General features: G+C 39.9%; 1 pseudogene across 1 annotated transcript in view; it reads right to left on the bottom strand.

Annotated features, from left to right (window-relative positions):
• Positions 1-17,276, bottom strand: part of LOC149258786 (subtilisin-like protease SBT6.1) — a 303,764-nt pseudogene that overhangs the window by 23,471 nt on the left and 263,017 nt on the right. Inside the window, exons 7-8 of the transcript XR_016256954.1 lie at positions 16,176-17,247; positions 15,355-16,062 (exon numbers count right to left, since the gene is read on the bottom strand). The product of XR_016256954.1 is annotated as a subtilisin-like protease SBT6.1 (transcript). The remainder of the gene's footprint in view (positions 1-15,354; positions 16,063-16,175; positions 17,248-17,276) is intronic.

A 17,276-nucleotide genomic window follows, 5' to 3' on the forward strand; every position in this document is an offset into this window, starting at 1 on the left:
ACCTTCATGATCAGTCACATAAGTATGTTGCAAGTCAGTTCTCAAGTTCATTTTGGTTTTCGATTGACAGATTGCTTGCCATGAGTGTTGCCATGTCTCCAAGTATCGCAGGGGTTCATATGCCTCTCAGCAACACATGTACCATGGTTTCCAGGAGAGCAGAGTCGAAGACACCATTCAGAGCACACTTGGATATGCAGTCGATCAAGTGTCTATGAGCTTGCCTACTCACGAAGACATCAAGTTGTTCATAAGCAAGGACATCAAGATATGATGGCAGCAGCATCACAGCAAGTAGCACCATCAACAGCAGCATACTGGATGCAACAAACGCAAGAGGAAGGTCGTTGACAACACGGAGGTGGAACAAAGTTGCAAGCTCAAGCAGATCCACTTGTGGTGAAAGCAACTTTGGAGACTCAGGCTATGAGGTGACGGCGCAACATGAAGATCACACGAAAGCAGAGAACGAAACAGAGAAGGAGTTGCATGCGCTCAAGCAGCAACTCAAAGAAGAATAGGAGCTACATAGACAAGAGAATGAGTTGCAGTAGGAACAGGTACAACAGGGGGCGCAACATGCACAGACGGATGAAACTGCACCCGTACAAGTTATAGATTCATCCCAGCAACTGGCACAGAACAAACATGGTGAGTGGTGTTGTTGATCACATGCAAGGGATCCTAGCATCATGCATGTCATTGTGCGCACGCATGCGATCAACCCATTCAGCACACTCACCAAGGCAAAGACAAGAAGCAAGTCCGACTGGAGCTGAACATCCAGTTGACAGTTGATGCGCATGAACACCAGTACACACTAGAAGATCAAGAGGAGAGGTTTTGGCACTGGCTAGCAGCCTACATTTTGTGTCCTCTTGTCTCATTGATCTTTATTGTTTAGTAGTTGTTTGATTATAAAGAACACAAAAGTAATCAAGTGAACGAAGAAGCTAATAACAAGTACATCAAGTTAAGTTAAAGAACATCACAAGCGGTTATCAAAGTAAGAGAAATCACCTTATCTAGCTGCCCTAGATTTCTCAACACATAGCACCTTCCCCTGTTCGGATTCTACCTTGATGTGCGATGGCATCTCTCGCTGACTACATAGGTACTAAACCAAGCTATCAAAGAATATATCTATAGACTGTACATTCAAGTCACTTGGATCTCATCCCTAATGAACCTAGGCTCCAAGATATCTTTCTACTTAGAGCACTTGTTAGACCTGCATGATGGTATCATCATTCGTACCCCTTGTACACATAGACATTGGATGCACTCACTCAGGATCCAAATGGAACAAGTCCAATTTAGCTCCCATAGACTTCAGATAGAGACAAATTACCATATACCACGATTTGCTAAGATTTTCCATGTGTGTCACCTTTAGTAACTGAGGATGGAGATGCATCTCATTGTTTTGTATCCCCTATACTATGAGATTAGAGGATCCTATCACTGCCTCTATAGGGACTCGAGAGGCTCCTTCACTACTTTCTTCCAATACCAAGATCACAAATGCTTAGCCCTCTTTAGCGGGGGGATTTTCAGCAACAAATCTCAACTCTTGAATGCCATGTCTACCCTGGGATGACCAAACCCATTACCTCATACTTCCCTGTGATCCATCAAATCGGAGCAATAAACAACAAACAAAGTTCCAAAGCACACCACACAATAGGGTGGTGAGACCCTGGGTTTCTCCTCAGCCTCCCACCCGATATTATTGTGCCTAGTTTGGCAATGCCAGCGTGTACATCAGGCTACATGTCCTCAAAGCATTAGAGTGCTAAGCTCCACGACCATGCCTTGCCCGTCAGATTACCTCCCAGATCTAGAGGAGTAAACAAAGATCCATTTAGAGTTTCCTTCTTCCAATATCGGATGTTAAGAGTATCCCTCACTCATACATCCCCCACTGGATCACACAACCAGGCTTGTTGATGGTTCCAGAAGACTCTGACAGCAAGCCAATGTTGAGTTCGCCCCCTTGCCCTGACCATTAGAGTCAAGAGGCCTTGACATCATCTGTGCCATCCTCTGATCTCTCTCTCTCACTCTCTATCTTGATAGGTTCTTGGGTTGGGTTGTCCACCTTTCAAGTCTTGGACAAACTCACTTCGTTTTTTGTACCACTATTCCTTTTTCATAGTTTTATACATATGTTTTGATGGTATACTTTTGTAGGTTTCTTTCTTTGTATTATTTTTGGCATTTTCTAGGAGTTGTGTTGGCACTCCCACATTGTATTCATACTAGTTGCATTCTTTAGTTCCATTGACCTATGTTTGTGGTCATTCATTGGACATTAAAAAAATTATCTTATCTTATTTGATAGATTACACCAAGCATAATAGAAATGTGAAGCAAATCAAAGAGACCTTTAAACAATATTTAGAACAACGAATACCGCATAGCTAACCAGACTCAAAACTGAGTATTTTGATATCAAAATGGGTGAGAGTCTGACAATGTCCAGGGGTATATCATGAACTTTAAGAACCTAAACATTGACATCATAACATCAAGGGGAAAGGAAAAATCAAATTTTGAATATGTATGTATTGATAATCTCTCTCCGGTGTCAAATCCTTTGCCATCATCTTTTATAGTATACCTAAATGCTGAAATCATAACATTCAGAGGAAAGGCAAAATCAAATTCAAAATAGGTAAGTACTGATAATCTTTCTCCCATGCCAAATCCTTTGCCATCATCTTCTATAGTATTCCTTAATTAATAAGGACAAAACTCCCTCTTTTGAGGAAGTTTTTGCTAATCTTATCTAATGTCAACTCATGAAGGACATGGCAGGATTACCCCTGAGATAAAACCAATTCAAAAGCTATCTCTACAACTATGCGTCAGTTTGAGAAGGCTAAGGTGAAAAACCCAAATATTCCAAGAAGAGATGTATCTTAATTCTACAACTATTGTCATAAGGAAGGGCAAGCCTTCAAAACTTGCATTTCTCGATTTCAAAAGACCGGATAGTTTGCAAAACAAACAAGTTTCAATAGGGGGCTTCTTAAAAACAATATTTTTGGAACTTCTCACAATGTACAGTTTGACGTGCACTTTGCATATTGGTGCTCCTCTTCTTTGCAAGAATAGATTATTGGGTCTAGAGTTACTAGGCAGATAACCAAGCATCAACACCTCCTTTCTAATTATTAAAAGGAGCACAATGGAGACAATGTGATCATCGATGATAACTCAAGCTTACCAGTTTCAGAATGTCATGATGTCAACATCACTAAGTTTGGAGATGCCCTTAATGTTCAGAGAATTGGACCGAATTTGATTTCTATTTATTGTATCATACACACCGACGAAAGGATGGAATTTTGGCGAGATCAATATTATTAAGGGCATGAATGATACATAAGGACTTGAATTTTGCTTATGCACTGCATTCTTCCTTTGGTTTTGCATATGAAATATGTTATGTTGTTCACCTAATTTATCAAGATTATTGCAAGATTTCAGCCATTAGGTCAACAACTCATTAAGTCTCGCATCAGATCTGAGTCATTTTATTTGCTAATTTCCTTAAATATCTTATTTAAGTCCAGTGTTATTTGGACTGAACCGAACCAGTCTGAACCACCCGGTCAGACCAATTTGAGGAAAAAACTGGTTTGGACTAGCAACTTGAATCGTTTTTTGTCGGTTCAGTTCGCTAAAGCTGCATAGAATGTAGCAAGTGGGGCTTGTTTTTCTTTTTTCTTTTAATCTTTGTCTTAGTTGGGCAGTAGCCCATAATAGGTGCTCAATATTCAAGCCTATGGCCCTACTATTGCTATAAAATACATGGTAATGCTAAATTCTTAAAGTCTTTTACTTGAAATTTTAACATTTCCATGAAATGGATTAGAATGTTTAAGAGTGGCTCCAACCTCATTAGATTTTATATGGAGATAGTAGAATTTTAGATCTCACTCAAAATCCAGCAAACTTAATAGTTTTTCGGGATTTCAGGATTATGGAGATTGCAATGTTTCCATTGGATTTTATCATGTATGAGGGTATTGAACTAGCATTTAATCAAGAGCACCAATCCCTCTATGTACCTTGATGTTAGTGGCATTGATTGTTTAACTCCTCTATCATGATTACTAAAAATGTACCTATCACTCAAACAAAACACTGAATTGACATGCTAAGCATTTTTTCTCTTATTTTAATGCTTACACGTGATATTGGTGATGAAGATCCCAACATAAGAAAATATTTTGATGATATGTAGGTATTTGTTGTAACATGATTTTTTTTGGATGTTAGAGGTCATCTAGGTCTTGTTTTTTTATGTATTTTCGGTTCAAAGATGGAGTCACTCAGTGTATTTTGGCTTTGTGCACCCTTACATGCTTTATAAATGAGAACTTTTGCTTATTTGTGCATAAATCAGTGAAACAAGACTCTCCGATCAATCATGAGCCGGAATCTTCTTGGCCTCCATACAATCTGATCCAAATCTCTGTGAATCAAACTCATGTTGACCGAGTTTGACTTGAGGTCAAGGTGAGTTTGACTTGAGGTCAACGTGAGTTTGACCTGTGACTCACCGATTAAATTTGGTTCCAACAATTAATTTCAATTGATGCTATTTGTGTTGATTTGTGGTAGCATTGGGTGTGCTCTAGCCATGAAAATTGGTGGAGAGGCTAAGGCACATAAGATCTCCAAGACCTAGAAATCGTTTGTGGAAATTCCACACGGATGGAGAGATATTAAAATAATTAATATTTTTAATGGGGTTCTTAAGTCTAAACTTAGGAAAATTAAAATATTAATGGGTATTAATATAAAATTGGGTGAGAATGTGCTAAATGACATGGATCAAGCCAAATCTAATCTTAGTCATTGATTGGGGACTTAATCTCGGCCGTTTGATTTTTTGGAGCAGGGTTTCGCTGAGAGAATCGAGCTAGTGATCTGTTGTAGCGAGGGGCAATTCAGCATGAGGCCGAGAATACATAGCAGAGAGGCAAAGATAGTGCCAGAGAGACAACACAAAGCCTAGAGAGGCAGAGGCAGAGGCAACCGGGACTTACGTAGAGGCTGAGGAGGCCAGAATGGGTGACACAGAGGGCCAGAGGGTTGACATAGAGAGCGAAGGGGCTGACGCAGAGGCATCAGTAGCTGCGCAGAGGCAGCTGGAACTTACGTAGAGGCTGAGGAGGCCAGCATTGGTGACACAGAGGGCCAGAGGGTTGACATAGAGAGCGAAGGGGCTGACGCAGAGGCATCAGTAGCTGTGCAGAGGCTAGCAAAGTTGACGCAAGGCCAACAAGCAGCGTTGGGTGATTTTCATGAAGCACACTGAGTGTTGGGGGGCTGGGAAGTGTGACACAGTCCCTACATAGTGACACAGAGCAGTAGAGAAGCTTGGAGTAGCTTTCACTCTCCAGCTAAGGAGCTTCCATAGTTGTTGCTTGATCATTCATCCGGTGACTGATCAGCCCGATATCTATCTACGAGGAGAGGTATTATCAATGTTGCACGAAGCGAGGACGTTTTTTGGAAGCATCATTTCCCAAAAATCTAGGAAGCAAAGCATCTCGGAAGCGTCTACTATATATATAAAAAAAAAAAAAATATATATATATATATATATATATATATTTGCGTTTATATTAAAAAATATCCAAAATACCAAATTACTTGTAGAAGATATGGAAGCATGCATATTTTTACATAAATCAAGATAGATATGGCATCCATTGTACATTAATGATTAATTATTCGAGCATCAACCATCTGAAATCTAGATTCTTCTCCTCTTGTCTAGCCTTTGCCTCTACCTTGATTGTCTAGGTATATTAGTTAACATTCCCAATTTTGATCAAATTACCTAATCCGAGACTTAAAATATGGTAGAAAAAGCTTAACATGCTTGATCGATGAATTTCACTTGATTGAAACGTAATTTTTTGCTAAGGGCATGATAAAGGAATTCAACAATTAACACCACCAACACTAGGGTACATATAGGGCTTGGTGCTCTTGATTAAATGCTAATCACATACCCTCATACATGATATAATCTAATGAAATGCCACAATCCCATTGATCCTAAATTCCTGAAAACTATTAAGTCTGCTGAATTTTGAATAGGATATGAAATTCTATTTTCTCCATATGAAGTCCAATGAGGCTGGAACCACTCTCAAACATCCTGAGTCATTTCATGGTAATGTTAAAAATTTAAGTAAAAATGACATTCTCCTTTAGATTTGCAATATAAAGGAGAATTTCACTTTTACTTTAAGAATTTAACATTACCATGAGGGAGCATCTAGGAAGCATCTAAGGAGCATCAAGGGAGCACCTTGGGAGTGTCCGAGAAGCCCCAACCCAACTTAAGTCAAAGAAAAAATAAAATAAAATATTTAGAACCCTATGAAACCCTTGGAAATGCATATCTGCCTTCGGATCTGCTTGGGATACGTGCCTGATCCGCCGTGGATTCGTCCTCAGATCCGTGGTTCAGAAATCCAAAATCACGGATCGAGCTGGCACGATTCTGAATTTCAAGGAACCATCTTCGCAGGCCCAATCCACGGTTACGAAATTCCGAACCGCGGATCCAACGGCAGATTCCCCCACGGATCCATACAGTTCGTGGATCCTCGTTTGGATCCTTGGGGAGGCGGGACGTTTCGTGCAACACTGGGTATTACTGCCGAGGACATTCTCTGTTGGGTGAGCAATTTCTGGCACCCTACCTGTATTCAGAAATTGCATAATAATAAAACCCTCATATCTGTTGCACCGGTTTTCCCACATTGGGTTTTTTCGGGAACGATTGTCCAAAAATAATGGTGTCCCTTATGTGTTGGACAATGGTGTCCCTTATGTGTTTGTCTCAGTTATTTCAGTTGTTGATCTGTATATGTCTTAACGCTGCATTTGTGTTTATTCTCGATATTTATATTTATAAATAACTTGTTAATGAAAGGAACAAGTTGGAGAAAATAAACCAAATAATGCAGTAGGGATTTCTGACGTGTCAAACTTAGAAATTTCAACATGGTATTAGAGCATTGCAGATCATAGGAGGACTGAAGGCACCAGCAATAATCTGAAGAATTTGCAGCATTAGCAGTTGTCTCGAGAGACAGTGTTGTTCCAGAGCAGAAGCAGCAGAGAAAAAGTGACGCATGGGGCCTGCATCATCATTTGGAGTCAAGAGGAGGGCCAGCGCAGAGGCAGAGAGGGACAAATCAGACCTTTGCAGTGCCCAGTCATCTTTCTCAGCCAGGAAGGATCGATGATGTGGCCGAGAGGAGCAGATTCTGTCGTTGTCGGGATTGCGCAGACTCTGAAAGGCTCAGTTTCTTCAGTTTCTGGGGCTTGGGGAGCTGTGGGCAAATTGTGATTGAGAAGTTAGTGGGGTACTGATTTTGTCAGAGCAGAACAGTACGTAAGGAGACGAAACCAAGGTAGAGGGAGTCGCTACCTTGACAGATTTCTAGCCAAGAAGTCAAGATCCGAGTTGCAATTGCAAGGAGGATTGGAGAGGAGCGGTTCAACAGCTGGCCAAAGGAATTCCAGGAGGGAAGTCGAATCTTAGAGGGAGTCCAGAAGAGGAGTTGAAATGGTAGTGAACCGACTCAAGGATCAAGATAGGTTGGACAGGGCTTCCAACTTTGTCATCTGGAATTCTAGGATCCTAGCAGTCCTGGATCGACATCGCATCAAGGACTTTGCCTTGAGAGTCGTGGCTATCCCAGTCGACCCAGCTGAGAATGAGAAGTATGAGGATGCAATGGCGAGGGCGAAGTGCATGATCCTAGACGAGGTCAAAGATCATGTCATACCACATATTGCTAAAAAGAACACAACAAAGGAGATGTGGGATACTTTGACGACCTTGTATCAGGGCACTTCCGTGCAACGGAAGATGCTATTGGAAAATCAGTTGCAATCATATCAGATGCAAAAGGGAGAGCAGATAGATCCATTCCTTCTCAGGTTGCAGGAGATTCGCGACCAACTTACTTCCGTGGGGTCTACACCAGATCCAGAATTTATGGTCAAGACTGCCCTAAATGCAGTCTCCGAGGAATGGGAAACATTTTTCCAAAGTATTTTGGGCAGGGCTACTCTTCCAGGTTGGGAGGAGATGTGGGCAGCTCTTCGCCAAGAAGAGATCAGGAGGTTGACCAAGGCAGGGAGTAGTGGCAAGAAAAGTTGAATCAAGGAGGAGGAGGAGGAGGAGGAGGATGCGGCTCTAGCATCTGCGGGACAGCAAGGGAAGAGGAAGAAGGACATCTCCAAGGAGAAGTGCTTCCATTGTGGGGAGCTGGGACATTATGCATCCCAGTGTCCTAAGAAGAAAAACAAGGGAGAGGCTTCTGATTCTAAGGAAGCTCCAGCGAAGGTGGAGAAAGAGGTCGAGATTGATGATGATTGTGCCATGAGTGCTCATGCTTCTAAGGCAGCTCCAGCGAAGGCGGAGAAAGAGGTCGAGATTGATGATGATTGTGCCATGAGTGCTCATGCACCTCTAGAAAAGAGGGGGGGTGACATCGAGTTGTAGTCAAGAGGACTCCATAGTAGGGGTAGGATCCTTGAGATGCCCAAACTCTGGGATCACATACGGCTACATGAGCCCTTAACAACAGTAGCATGATGACAGGTGTCGAGCAGAGCAACGTGTGATGGAGCAGCAAAGCAGTGCTTGGGTGCAGAAATCTGTGGCAGGGAAGTGGAGGTTGCAGCAGTGCAAGAGGCACAGAGGTGTATGCAACAGCGCAATAGTAGCAGAGAAAGCACAGGATAGCAACAGAGGCAGCTTCAACATCACAAGGCTTCCAGATTGACTAGGATGTCAATATTTGGGAGATGTTAATTACCTACCTCTCGGTAACTGAGTTGCAGTGCAGCAGTTAGCAGTGGCAGTGCTAGGAGCAGCATGGGCAGCATGTTGAGAGGAAGCTGCAGTACATATGTAGCAATGGCAGTGGAAGTGTCATGGGTAGCAGTACAGGAAGCAGTAGTGCAGATGATGTAAGGCAACAAGCCAAGCATCAACACAGGTATCAGTGTGGAGAATAGTGTGATGTTTCCATGGTAAAGCATTACTAGAGCACATTCCTCGCTAAGAGGAAGTGTTGATTTGTGGTAGCATTGGATGTGCTCTAGCCATGAAAATTGGTGGAGAGGCTAAGGCACATAAGATCTCCAAGACCCAGAAATTGTTTGGGGAAATTCCATCCGTTTGGAGAGATATTAAAAAAATTAATATTTTTAATGGGATTCCTAAGTCTAAACTTAGGAAAATTAAGGTATTAATGGGTATTAAAATAACTGGGTGAGAATCTTCTAAATGACATGGATCAAGCCAAATCTAATCTTAGTTGTTGATTAGGGACTTAATCTCCGCCGTTGAAGACTCAACAGGAAAAGTATAAGAGGAGGCTTGAGGGTCAATTGGAGACACACCAAGATTGATCAGTCAATTCAATTTTCTGGAGTGGGGTTTTGCTGAGAGAATCGAGCTAGTGATCTGTTGCAAGAAGGAGCAATTCGGCACGAGGCCGAGAATACATAGCAGAGAGGCAGAGATAGTGCCAGAGAGACAACACAGAGCATGGAGAGGCTAATGCAGAGGCAGTTGGGACTTACGTAGAGGCTGAGTAGGCCAGCGTGGTGACGCAGAGGGCCAGAGGCAGCGCTAGGTGATTTTCGTGGAGCAAACTAAGTGCTGGTGAGCTGGGAAGGGTGACGCAGTCCCTACAGAGTGACGCAAAGCAGTAGAGAAGCTTGGAGCAGCTTTTTTTATCCAGCTAAGGAGCTGCCATAGTTGTTGTGGGATCATTCATCCAGTGCCTGATCAACCAGAGTATCTATCTCCGAGGAGAGGTATTACTGTCGAGGACATTCTCTGTTGGGTGAGCCATTTCTCGCACCCCAATTGTATTCAGACACTGCATAATAATAAAACCCTCATATCTGTTGTACCGGTTTTCCCGCACTGGGTTTTTCCGAGGACAATTGTCCAAAAATAACAGTGTCCCTTGTGTGTTTGTCTTAGTTATTTCAGTTGTTGATCTATATATGTGTTAAGGCCGCATTTGTTTTTATTTTCAGTATTTATATTTATAAATAACTTGTTAATGAAAAGAACAAGTAGGAGAAAATAAACTAGATAATGTAGTAGGGCATTCTAATGTGTCAGACTTAGAAATTTCAACAATTTTTGGCCTTTACTCAGCAAGCATAGGTTTTTCAAGTTTATGGTTGTCACATTGCTAAAAATTAAACATTTGTCCTTCCAAAACTCATTTCTCACTGCTTAGGCCCGCAATTCATATGCCGAGATCGTAAACTATAGAGGCATGGACATTTTTTCAGTTAAAGACTCTCAGTAACCAATTTAATCCATGTAATAGAGGTGATAAGCATAGTCACTACTCACTCGTACACAATTAGCTTCAGCGGTCGGCGTGTGCTCTGTCCATGTCAAGCAGTCATGCATTACCTTCAAGCTTCAGCTGAGCCACGCATTATGTTCAAGCTTCAGCAATCAAGGTTGGAACTTAGCATAAATAAAAGGTATGTTGAAGTTTGAATGTTGTTTTATCATTTATGCCCATTGCCTATATATTTTACATACTTGGGAGTCAAGAGTCACTATCCCTGTGGAAAATGGGTAGTTGCATTGCATGCTAACTCTTTCACAGACTGATTAAAGCATTGAGCTTCAAGGATAAGGAGACCAAGCCATAACAACAAGTTGTTATTCTAATCGAAAAGAGTACATCTATCCGTAATACGTATGCCCACAATATCCTACAATTTCCATTTTCCACATATGACACAAGAGTATCTTGCAATCAATTATAAAAATTCTTCTAAACAGTCCATTTGGATATTTTCAAGTGTTTACGCCAGGCTTGTGTCAAGCTGAAAAATTCACAATGAAGTGGCACTCAAAAAGACAAAGAACCATGGTACACCATCAATAAAAATTAAACATGGATATCAAACATATAGATATCTAATAAAATGAAATATGTTGTATCTTATCCTATTTATAAAATTCTAGGTATGTGCTACGACCAAACCATTGAAGGTGAAATATATGCAAAGACTCAAGACCTATAACCCTCAAACTACTACATAATAGAAATGTCCTAGAAGCCCCCTTATATGAAATCCATCCAAAAGCTCTTTAAAAACTATATAAGGTGATCTTTTAAAAACTGTAGTATGAAATAAGATGTCTTTGAAATGCATCTTTTTGTCACTAATGCATTCTTGTCACTTGCAGAGTCATTTATGATTTATGACAGACACTTCAAAGTTTATTTCTACAAAGTACAAACATATACAACATATATGGCATTTTTAATTTTAATTTTTTATTGTCTTTTACAAGAGCCAAATTAAACAGAAACCACGACTCCAAATCTTAACAGAAGCCACAAATTAAACACAAGTCCAAAACAACAACAATGTTGAGGGAGAAGGACTTTGTTTGGGCTTATTGTGACAAGATTCCCGAAGACCCCAGTCCCCTTTATAAATTTTGCAAAGCGAAATGTAGTGGAGGCATTTATATATTCAAGTACCACCTTGCACAGATACCTGACCATGATATAGGTCTTTGCAACAAGGTTGACGAAGATGTCAAACACCAAGCAATCTTGGCCCTTGATATGTTGAGTCAGCATAACACCAAGAAAACAAAGCAAAATGTAGAAATAGGAACTCTTGGAGCTAGCCATTCTTCTTCCAATACCCCCTTGTCATCTTCCTCTATTGAATCCTCAATGCCATGCCCAAGTTTCCCACACATGCATCCAAATCCAAGTCAAACTCAAAAGGCCAAATGAATCCTCTTCTATTCAACTGGAGGTGGAAACGTAGACACAATTTTTGCTCCCTGAACAAAACCCAGTTCCCAACCTACCTTGGATGCCATTGGTTGGAAAAAAAATTCCATAGACAGGCAAGGAAGGCCATTGTTAACTTTTGGTACTATTCTAACATACCTTTCCACTGTGCCAAGAGTCCTTATTGGCAAGTTGCGATTGATCCAGTTGCTATTGTAAGTCCAGGGTTCAAAGCCCCTTCATCAGAGAGCCTTAGGGCAGATTTGTTGTTAGAGAGTGTTGAAGATGTCATGCTTGTGCTATCTGAGCTTTGATCATCATGGGTAGAAACAAGGTGCACCATCATGAGTGATGGATGGACAGATCAGAGGCATAGAACTTTAATAAATTTCCTTGTATCTTGTCTAGTAGGCAGAATGTTTCTCAAATCAGTGGATGCCTCAGACAAGGTTAAGATTGCCCAACTTATTTGTGAAATGATGAAGGAAGTCGTTCAAGAAGTGGGAGAAAAACATGTTGTACAAATCAATCACCAACAATGCAGCAAATTATATGGTTGCTGGTAGACTTTTTGAGATTAGGCACCCCACTATTTTTTGGACCTCTTGTGTTTCCCATTACATAGATTTAATGATTGAAGACATTAGTAAACTTTATTGGATACATGAGGTTATGGAGAAGGAAAAATCCATAACCAAATACATGTACAACCACACTATTTTCTAAACACCATGAGAAAAATACATTGAAGGTAAAGAAATTGTTTGACCTGCAGTGACCATATTGGCAACAAATTTCATATTTTTGCACTCTGTGGTTGAGCAAAAGATAAATCTGAAGAGAATGTTCTTGGGACTTAAACATTCCAAAGCCCTTGAAGGCATTGAAATTGTTACACTTTGTGTTTAATGATAGTTACTGGAAAGATGTCGAAGAGATAATTGCTATGACAAAGTTTGTTGTCAGAGTTATCAGGTACTTCAAGTCTTTTAACTTTATCATTTTTAAAATTTCATTTCAAGACTCATTTCATTTTCAAAGTTTCATATTTCATTAAATTTGAAAGCTTGAACTTTCAGGATGGTTGATCGTGACAAACCCGCTATGGGTTGCATTTATGAGGCGATGGATCTCGCAAAGGAGGCCATCAGAAGAAGCCATGGGGATGAGGAAGCCAAGTATATGCCTCTTTGGGACATTATTGATGCATGTTGGGATAGACAATTGCATTTCCCCCTTACGTGTTATTGGGTACTTCTTAAACCCATAGTGTTTTTATGATAATAGAAAATTTAATGAGGATGGGGAGGTTGGCAGAGGACTTATGACATGCATTGAAAGGTGCTTCCCTGATCCAGAAATTCAAAGTCATGTCTTTGCCCAACTACAGGATTACAAGGCACCAGCTAAATTATTTGCCTATACCCGTGCTATATGAGAAAGGACTAAGATGTTTCCAGGTACCCTTCGAGGCTTGAAGGCTTCATCGATTCATTAAATTTGTTTAAACTTTATTTTGTATGCTAAATGTTTTATAAAATTTTGTTGTTTTTTTAAGTTTTTAGTATTTACTATATACTATTTATCATCTTTGGATCTATACTTAGTCCTTACTACTCACGAACCCTTGCCACTTGCTAGGTCTTTGGTGATAAAACTTTGGTATTGATACGCCAAATTTGAAGAGATTCACCATTTGAATCTTAAACCAATCATGTAGTGCTTCTGGTTGTGAGCGCAACTGCAGCATGTTTGAAGAAATACATTCTAAGAAGCGCAACCGATTGACACAAAAGCACTTAAATGACCATGTATTAGTCCATTACAATCTACGACTTCGCAACAAGAAAATACTAGGTGAGAGCCTAAATTTGAAGGTTTCATAATCTGATTTGCACTTTAACTTTAAAGTTCAAACTTTAATTCGCATTTCAATGTCTCATGATAATGACAGGTTTGGATCATTCACCAATCAACCTTGAAGAGATAGATATGCAAACTACAAACGCAGCAGATAGGGTCCAATTGGAGGAGGCTCATCTTTTAAGCCAACATGACTTGGCGAATTTTGAGAGTCAAGCAAGCGAAGGAGTGGGAGGAATTGCTTCTAGTTCTCACTCTTAGAGTCTTAGTCACTACTTTTTTATTGATTACTATGCAATATTTTGCAAACTTTTAGAAGCATATGCTTCTAGTTCTATGTAATCACTGGTTAGGACTCAGGAGTAAAGAATCAGTACTTTGGATCATGTTTGGACTCGTAACATATATGAGATACTTATTCATTCATGATATTTTGGACATCTATTGATATTATGCATTGTTTGGACATGGCTTTATTGAATATCAGTGTATATCTTTATTTATAGTGTATATCTTTATTTATTGAATTCACCTATTTTTTCCTGATCTGATTATAACTCTTCACTCTTTTGCCTCATCAATTTATTGTCGATTCCGTGTCTGGTAACACTAATATAAATATTTTGGATTCAGATGGATGAACATGAATATATGTGGTTTTCTTTAAAATTTGAATACTTTGTGTTTTTGGTTGACCAGTTTTTTTACTGGTTCCGGTCCGTTTCCGACCAGTTCCCGGTTTGGGGTGTTTACCAGTTCAACGACCGCTGACACCATCCTGGAGTTCACATGCATCAGCTCTAAAGAGAGAGACTTGCTATCAGTGACACCATCCTGGAGTTCACATGCATCAGCTCTAAAGAGAGAGACTTGCTATCAGTGACATGGATAGGAGTTCTAAAGTTTAAGGCTTTAAGCTGTCCAATCAGGCCCTTTGGAATTTACATCCTCCAGGGACAGTTTTGATTGAAAAAAGGCTGAGAAGACTAGAAGAGGAGGTTAAAAAGGTTAATAATTACAAAAAAGATGTTGCTTTTAAGTTGCAAGAAAATCCCAGTAATGGCAAGCTTGTAGCATGTCTTTTGGACTCTATAGACCATTTGGAACCTCATTGATTATGTATTTTGTTACTGATATGTATTGCACTTGGTGCTATTTTGATATATTCAACCTTGCATGGTATATATATGGGAAAACTTTGCATATTTTATCTTTAATGATTCAGAATCATGGTTTGGAATCTTAAAAATAATTTTTTCATCAAAAACTATTATTTTATGTATTTTTTTAAAAACCGGTTCATTGAATCTGGTTTGATCTGGTTTTGGTTCGAAACCTGGTCTGATAGGTGGCCAGTTTGAAGACCAGCTCCAGTTTTTAACAAAAGTAATAGATGCACTTGGGGAAATATGTTGTGCTCGGTAATGTACCCATAAAACTTTCAAACAATCAAACTTTTGTCATCAGTCAACTATGAAAGCCAAAAATATTACAATCTCAATTACCGTATGTTCAGGGAACCTATTGCAGAGATGCAGAACGTATAATTTCCATGATCTCAAATACTTTTTCACATTTTCACTCATCTTTCTCAAAAGGAGTTTCAATTTGTATGGAAATTCAGTGAAGTGATTACCTCATCCCTGTTGAGCCACCCTAGAAGATCCATTTTTGTATGGTGCCTTCTGCTTGAGATATTTACTGAGATATTTCTTTGTGGAAAATGAATTTCTAATGACTGTTTGTCAACTTCTTTTAAACCTTGGCTTTGGCCCTGTCCAAAATCAACCATGGTCGGATTGAATAAAGTTTTCTCGTACTCAGTAATTGCCTTTGTCTTTTCACCTGTCAAATTCAATTCTAAACTAGGAAATACATTACTCATGCCTTCATTGCTATTTGAAGATACAGATGTATTATCAAAAGACATAGCAGGTTTTGTCCCTTTTGGCGATCGTTCTAAGAAAATATTTGGAATCCCTGGAAGTTTTCTGTTTCTCCAAGTTGCATGTGAGTCATAACCATTTGCACCCAATACCTCAAAACGAGCATCATTTCTGCATACAAGTTCACGGTTTATCACTGATGAATATGTTGAAAGATTGACATCTTCTCGACGAGCTGGAAAAGCTCCATCCCTAACCAGAGGAGAAGCCAGTCTGCTTGATGGTGCAAATAACATGGGATCTTGAATGTTTTGGCTGGTAAAATCTAGAAGCTTCCTAAGAAGCCAGTAGCAATTTATCACCATATGGCTAGTATCTAGACAATTTGAATCACCGTACACAGCAATACGGGCAGTTCTGTCACTCAGCTCTAAAATTCCAAGAATTGGATACTCTGCCTGCAGAGGAAATATACTATTTTAATGCTTCAAGATCAGAAGTTGAAAAGAAACTGCTCCCATATGAACAAGAATTGTCAAACAGAGTCCCTACAAGGTAAGTGAGTACTTACTTTGACCATACCAGCCGCTTGTAGTAGGTTGTGTGCCGTACTATTATTGTAATTATCTTCAAATGAAAATCTATGCACAAAGCCACCTTCAGGGAACATTGCAATATCTGTCCCAGAAGCATAATGACTTCTTTCTCCAACTAGAGAAAATGCACCATTTAAAATAGTGTCCCCAAATGCTATACCAAATGGTTTAAGTAGGTCATTTAAAGCAGGAATATTAGCACCACCAGTGGCGGGAGTCCACCAGCTGCGAGTGTTGTCATCAAAAAATTTCATCTTTACCATTGTCTCTACATTATACCAGTCTGCAAATACAATCAGTCCTAATCCATGATTTTTTACATCATCCTGGAGCTTGTCAATCTCCTCTTTGAAAAATTCATCCTCAAGATCTACCAGGAGAAGTGTTCCATATTTGCTGGCCTGAAAGCATGTGAATGGGGACCCCAGTATTTCCACATAATAGCCAGCATCTCTCAACATGTCAAACATCCCATGAAAATTAGTATGTGGGTGATCCCCATGCCAATCAAGAATATCATTTTTTACATCGAGTGAATCCCGAGGTATATATCCAGGAGGGTATCTAATACTGTGAAACTGATCCCAAAGAATCCGCTGAGAACGAGGGGGAGTTGGGATTACTTTCACTTTTAAAGAAAGTGTGCACAAGCTTTTCCGATGATTGTTTTCTCCCTTTGCTGGGGGTGACACTACTGTAAATGTAATGTTCCCCTCAATAAGTCCTGAAAATTGAGCCCCTTCATCCTTGATTTGTATATGCAAAGCAAGGTAACCAGTCCATGGCCAAATAACATTAGAATAAGTGAAGTGTATACTAAGTAGATTCCCCACCTCATCGAAGGGATGCCATCTTGGTTCACTCTCGACATGTCCAACGACCCCCATACCATTTAAAATAGTGGCATTAAATATAACTGGCATTGCACCTGCATACAATGGTTGCCGACAGAAAGGCCACGAATATGGGCAATCTGTAAAGTCAAGAATATTTGGAAAAATGCTTGCCCGAGGCTTGTATTTGATAAGGATTTCATATGACTCGAGCCTGTGATAAATCAGAGTGAAGAATGCAAG

This window comes from Pinus tabuliformis, chromosome 6 (assembly GCF_031772625.1).
Source record: "Pinus tabuliformis cultivar Carrire ecotype Pingquan chromosome 6, CPIR1, whole genome shotgun sequence".
In the NCBI taxonomy this organism is placed as follows: domain Eukaryota; kingdom Viridiplantae; phylum Streptophyta; class Pinopsida; order Pinales; family Pinaceae; genus Pinus; species Pinus tabuliformis.